The sequence below is a fragment of the Tympanuchus pallidicinctus genome, unplaced genomic scaffold (genome assembly GCF_026119805.1).
Source record: "Tympanuchus pallidicinctus isolate F22 unplaced genomic scaffold, pur_lepc_1.0 scaffold3, whole genome shotgun sequence".
In the NCBI taxonomy this organism is placed as follows: Eukaryota; Metazoa; Chordata; class Aves; order Galliformes; family Phasianidae; genus Tympanuchus; species Tympanuchus pallidicinctus.
Genome location: NW_026294747.1, coordinates 64,977,729 through 64,985,005, shown reverse-complemented (window position 1 = coordinate 64,985,005; position 7,277 = coordinate 64,977,729).

Below are 7,277 nucleotides of genomic sequence, written 5' to 3'. Positions count from 1 at the left end.
TAATTTAAGGGAGAGAACAAGTGTCTCAGAATGCCCCAAACTTATTGGCAAGAAATATGCCCCACTGAGTGCTGTGTGATGCTCATCCCCTCTGGCGGCTTCTCCAGCAAGGGTGAGACTGAAGGAGTTGCTGTAAGTGCCAAGGATTATCATAGAATCATAGAAATGTTTGAGTTGGAAAGGACCCTTAAAAACCATCTAGTCCAACCCTCCTACAATGAATGGGAATGCCCACAACTCCATCAAGTGCTCAGAGCCCCATCTAGCCTGACCCTGAATGTCTGCAGGGACAGGGCACACACCATATCTCTGGGCAACATGTTCTAGTGCCTCAGTAAAAACTTCTTTTCTTATATCCAGTCTAAGTCTTCCCTCTTTCAGTCTGAAATCATTTTCCCTTGTCCTATTATAACAGAGCCTGCTAAAGAGTCTGTCCCTCTCTTTCTTATACTGAATGAGGGTTGCTGTGGCACTCTTGGTCCTGGATTCAGGATTTAATTCATGGTTATGTTTGCGTGCAGGTTTAGAAAACGGGGAATTTTGCTGGTATTGTAATGTGAATGAGATTATATCAAAGATCTCATTAGGATGTGGGTTTCTCTAGTTCCATGCGAATAAATCCCTCTGCAAGTGGAGGGGTCATATTCAAATCCGTGTCTTGTGGGTGAGTAGAACTTGTTGGTACCAGAGAGCATGTGGGTCTAACTGGTGATCACAATCTGGATCACTGTGTCTAAGTTTTCAGATATTCCTTCATGAGTTGGAGCCTATGTCCAAGGTATCTTGCTCGTACAGGACTCCACAGCACAGTACTTGTACATCCCCTGTCTTTTAAATATGTCTGCCAGCTCAGACCAGAGCACAGAAGAAAATTTGTTCCCTGGAAAAGCTCAGTGCTGGTACTATGTCTAGTTCCAAGACACTTTTCTTAAAAACTGAGGGTGGTTCAATACAGGATCACAGAATGGCTAATGTTGGAAGGGACCTTAAAAATCACCCACCTCCAACCCCCTGCCATTTGCTGGCTGCCTCCCACCAGCTCAGGCTGCCCAGAACCCCAACCTGGCAACTGAGCACCTCCAGGGATGGGGCACCCACAGCTCTCTGGGCAGCCTGTGCCAGTGCCTCACCTCCCTCTGAGTAAATAATTTCTTACTAGCATCTAACCTAAATTTCTCCTCTTTCAGTTTAAAGCTGTTCTGCCTTATCCTTTCACTGTTATGTAAAAGGTTGATCTCCCTCCTGTTTATAAGTTCCCTTCAAGTATTGTTAGGCAGCAGCGAGGTCTCTCCAGAGCCTTCTCTTCTCTAAGCTAAACAAGCCCAACTCCCTCAACCTTTCTTCACGGAAGAGGTGCTCCAGCCCTTTGATCATCCTTGTGGCCTCCTCTGGACCCGTTCCAACAGCTCTGCATCCTTCTTGTGCAGATCAATGCAGAATAAGTTCCTGTGCTACTCCTGTAATTCTCTACTCCTACAGCCTTATGGAATAAAGCTAATGATGTGCCTGCCAAGAGCAAATATTTCCTCAGGTATGAAAAAAACATATCACATCACCGCTGGAGCTCACCAGCCCTAACGTTATAGAAGTTACTCACTTCCATCTTTTCCTATTTGTGCTTTTCATAGCAAACCATTGTGCCAAAATTGACAGGCATGGCAAAGATGGAACACTGAATCCGTTATCTTGGCTGATGATAATCACAGCATCTATTCTTCTGAAAAGCTAAAAAAATATTCTGCTCTCCCATCGTCTCTTTGGAGCAATACGTAGCCCAGTACTCATTAAAAATTTCTTTTACATTTTCTTCGTGTTTGAACAAATGCTGAGCCTGGGAGATCCTCCCTGCTTTTGTGATCTTCCTCCTGCAAAACCCACCTTTTTGCTCAGCAGAACATGAAGCAGCGATAGACATGATTGCTTTGTATTCTGTGTCAGTGCTTAAAACTAGCCTTTTCCCTTCTAAGTCTTATACGAGGGGTCAGAGGGGCAACTGGTCACATGGCTTCATCTAAATGCACCCGACAGCTCCAATCCTCTTCTGCATATTCATCGCTGCCTCATTCTCTGCAAAATGATGTACTTGAAAGTCTACTCTGCCTTTGACCACCTTGGGGACTGTTTTATAAGAGATTTTTTTCTCCCAAATTGTATTAATCTTTACATATTGAATGTGGCCCTGGGCTGCATCGCGTTGGTTTCAGGCTTGCATGCTTCTGTTTTTGAAGGGTTATTATGTTATTTTACAGTAATGATTTAATCAGACAAAATTTCCCAGTGTAGAACAAAAGTCCTAATCTAGTAAGCTGAACCCACTCAGCAAAGCACGTGAGTGCATGGTTTATAGCAAGCAAGCCCCTAAATTGTGATAGGGTCAATGGCTTTGAAGAAATTGCATAGGGAGCTCTGCAGAACAAGGTGGGGGTCCAAGAGGAATTTTCTGATGATTCTCTCACCAAATTCAGGTTGCTCACATGCAAAGTAGGAGTGGGAGCTACGGTAGTTGAAAGCAGATTGGCTTCTTGTCTCTGCTCATAGGGACAAGTACAGTATTCAGGGGGAAAGCTTGCTGAAACTTCTAGCCCCACCAGCTACTGCCCCACCAGCTTCCATGCATGCACAGGATCTGAACGCTTTGCAAGCAACTGCACTGTTTTTGCAGAAGATACTTTACCAGGGTGAGATGCCCTCTCCAGAGTAAATAGGGTAGGTAGGTGGAAGGAAAAGTCCAGCCTTAGGTAAATGACCAAGTCAATCTGGGATTGCCATTCTACATTAATTTGGGAATTTCTCACCTGCAGCAAGCATGGATTGATCTGCTGATCTGGCCCCTGCTGAGGAGATGCTCAGTTAATTCAGGTTGCCTCAGCCTGAAAGCATTCTCAGGAACAGCTATCGCAGATCAGCTATCAGGTTGACATTTGGTGCCCTCCAGTAACTTTGCTCATGTTTCCCAGCCCTCAGATCTGCTACACGCCGCTTTGGTATTTGCTTCTCTGTAATGCTGTTTGACCGTTCACTGAAGGAAGGTTCTGAATTTGACAACAACACTCAGCAAGGGTGTGAATTTCCAAGTTTTACGCTCATGTGTGTGCTTCAAAATTCGTACTGCTGTTGGTTTGTTACATAAGATTTTCCAGTGAGAGAATGGGAGCGTTACCTTGACGCTCCTACAGCGAACCCACACAGCGTGAGCTCCAAACTGTGACTGCTCGCTGTGTGCTGCTCAAATGATCTGCAGACTGATTGTGATTCACCAAAGAAACCTGCAAATAATTTTAGATGAAGAGTCCAATCAAGAATCTATTTGCAGACAATTCACAAACACAAAAAGAAGTGAGAATCGTTGGATAAATTATGCAGTATGAATTATTCATCCAGCTCTAGTTAATGAGGTAAATGATACTATCGGTGTTTAAAGTTAAGCTCGTTTGTATGTATTGGGCAGATCAAGGCCAAAGTAAGCGATTGGGTTTTGAGGGAGAAAACTGGGTTCTGTAGACTTCAACAGCAGAACTGCTGCCTATGTGTGCAACCTGGATTTTGTCCATTGATTTAAGTGTTCTAGCTTGTCTGTGCTCTTAAATCAGAGGAGGTTAAAAAGGTATTCCTAATTCTAGGCTTGGGTCACCACATTACATCCCTTTCAGTGGAGCTCTGGATCAAACCAAGAAATAAAATGTCAGCAAGGAAGGGAAGCCTGGGGATGGTTTCCTTCTGGTTTTGTAACATTCCTAGTGTGATTATTGTCCTGAGCTGCAAATCTGGGCTGCTGAATGAATTTTGGGAGAATTAAGTCATCCACCTGTGTTATAGTACGTAAAGTCCTGTTGAGGGGATCATCATGAAAATTTGAGAATATTCTAAATCTTTCCTGCTTAAATGAGTTTACTTTGACCAGCAGTTTAAGACTTCCATACTTAAACCTTGGCTTTGGACCAGCTAAGCACTTAAGCACACACTTCGCTTTAGTCACGTGAGTGACTCTACTGAAATCAAGTGGAATACTTTTGAAGCCAGTGTATGTTTAAGCATAAGTCCATTCAGAAAATCTAAGGTAAAAATTCTGATTTTAGCCGCTTGAATATTTAATCAGAATTAAATGAGAAGTTGAGCGAATATTAATTTCTTCCAAAGCATTTTTTTTTTTTTCTGTAAAAGCCTCAAGTTAGATTTAGTATCTTCATTTAATCACTTGAAAAAGCTTGGAACTTTTCACCTTCTACAACCTTGAGTAGCAGAATTCAAAGAATTCATTATGAAATCGCCTATTACTTTACTGCAAAATCCTAATTCCAAATCTAGCTTTTCCTTTGTATTTTCAAATTAGGAATTTTTGAAGACTAATTTCTAAGTGGTAGGAATTTGTGTTTTTGTTTTTGTTTTTTTTTTAACATGAGATGACATTGTCATGAAACGGATTTTTTTTATTTTTTTTTTTTAAATCACTGCACTAAATCTTTAGCAGGTAATGCCTGAAATTATAGGCCACAAATCTCAGTAAGTGCTATTTACTAACACGATAATTGTGGAACATTCGATGATGTGTTAAGTACCATGGAGTGGCAGTATAATTACAGTACATGGCACGTTACAATATAAATATAAAGTAAATACATGATTATTTCTGGCTTAGGTCACATGGTAAATACTAAGTGCAATTACGGCACCAAGTAATCTGCAGGAACGTGTAATTACTCTTGGGCTCAATTCATTTGCAAATCCTTGTCCAGCTTTTCACACCACGCGGGCTGTGGAGACAGTGGAAAGCAGATTATTTATGGCTGCAGTGGCCTCCTTATTATCACATCTGAATCTTACCTATCGTAGGTGGTTCCACTGCCCTGTTCCATGTCCCCGAGGATGGAGGTGAAAGTTGGTGCTCTCAAAGCAGCACAGTGCATCCAGATGTCCATTAAAAGCTGGGCTAAGAGTTCCCTGCAGATGATGTGAAAAACTCAGCTGATGTTATCTAGCTGTTTTCATCTCAGTCCCTTTCCTTTAGGGAGATCATCTTGCTCTCCTTTTAAATAACCGTCAGTAGCACATATTCTCCCTTGATCTGAATTTTAGAAGTCTAAGGCTGCAGCCATGTGCTCTTCACACACTAATCCCAGGTTGATCCAGGAACCTGCTCTTCTGTAATCCCTATTTGCATCCCCCCAGTGGGCATGGGGACCTGAGTGGGATGGTTTGGATGATATAGCCAACACCTCCACAGGTTCAATAACAAGACCCGGGTCATAGCAAAACCCCATGCTCCCAGTTGAGAATGGACATTCAGTTTGGATGATATGAAACCATCAGTCTATGAACAGCCATAGTACAAGACATCCAAAAAAGGATGAAAAAGTAGGGGAAAAAAAGTTTTAAAGCCACTAGGGCATAATTCTGTTTATCCAGCCAAAAGGACAACACAGCATCTCATACATCATCGGCTGCCTGTTCTCCCAAGCACCTGAGGCCTCAGAGAAGGTGATCCCTGCAGTATTTTGCTAGGCAAGATTGTTAGCATTAATCTTATGGACTGTCAACAGTATCTGAACCTGGGACCTTCACTGTTAAAGCCCAGATCCCCCGAGATAACACTAATGACTGCAGCTGTTTGCCATTAGCGAGTCATGCTCTCCCGGGACTGCTTCTGGGGTAGCTGGGATTTTGGCTGGTTTCTTCTAGGGTCAGCTGTGATGTGTTTGAAGTAGAGGCAGGAGATGAGGAGTGGGGCTGGATGCAGTGGGAAGCCACTGCCTCTGAGCTGCTTCAAAATGCACAGGAGGCACCAGTTCCAGAGCTGGCACTTCATGGAGTCTGGTGAAGAGAAAATGTGAACCCAGGATGGGCACCTCCAGGCGCTGTGAAACTCCTTAGAGACCTGGGTACAGAAATATCCCATCTGCAGAAACAGGCACAGGTTGACTGAAGGGCTGTGTGGCTCTGGAGAGACTGGGGAGTACCAAGGCTAGTCATCACTGCATCTTCCTGGAATCATAGAATTATAGAAAGGCTTAGGTTGGAACGGACCTTAAAACCCATCCAATTCCAACCCCCTGCATTGGGCCGGCTGCCTCCTACCAGATCAGTCTGTCCAGAGCCCCATCCAACCCAACCTTGCACACCTCCAGGGATGGAACATCCGCAATTTTTCTTGGTTGCTCTCAAGGGCAAAATGCTCCTTGCTAGAAAGCTGCTTTCCTGCCTTCAGCAGGCCGAGTGTTTCAAATCTGCAGCAGTGGATTGCACCAGGGCTTGCAGTGCATTGCACTGCCATGATTTTCTCACAAAGGGAAATGCCTAGCTGTTGAACCCAAACACAGCCACAAGGATGAAAGGATGTGATCTCCCCCTCTTTCAACATTTTTATTTTATTCTTCTACCTTTTCTTCTGTTACACGTTTCTTTAGCTTGTTCTGTTTGATTTAGTTCTGTTCCTCCCTCAGCCTTGCCTGGACAGAAAAGAGGGAGAATTAGCAGTTTGAGGAAACATTTCCAGTTATGCTGCATGCACCACAGTACACAGGGTGTTTAAACGTGGGGCCATGGGGCCTCGAGTGAGAGAAGAAGAATAAGAGAAACACTAGTGATTCTTATTTAACCTCAAAATACATCAGTTCTTCCCAGTAAAATGGTGGAACACTCTTTTAAGTTTCCCAAAGTTTTGGATAATGTCTACAAAAAGGTGTCGGATTATAATTTCTGCCTTGCATTAGGCTGGAATATATGACCGTATATTACATGATTGTGGTGCCAAGAGAAACTCCAGAGCAAAAGCCTTCTTATTTGTTGCATGCCATTTGCTTATCATGAAATACGAAATGCACTTACGCTGTGCTACAGCCTTGAGAAATTGTTATAAAAACCTGTCATCGCAAGCGAAGACTTTTGCTTACTTTTGCCACAGCAAAGGCAATAACAAAGACATGAATTACATGCTACCTAACTGAAGGGAAAACTTCTTTGCCCTACTTGAACAGACTAGCATAATTTTTCAAGATGCTGTGTCTAATGCTAAGTGTCTGAACACTCTCAGGTTGTTTAGAATCAATTGGTTTAAATCCTGTGTAATGAAAGTGTATTTGCCAAATAGGCTCAAGCTTATTGCCACGCAAATTAACATTTGCAAGGACAAATTTCCAAGTCCTTCCTCTCTTTGTTGCTTCTGAGATGTTACAGATGCAATTTTGCACTTGCAGTTATGTGTGGGTGCAGTTCGTGTCATTTAAACTTCTAATTACGGCATCTGATCGCACCCACGTATCTTATCAGCTAGTTAGACACGT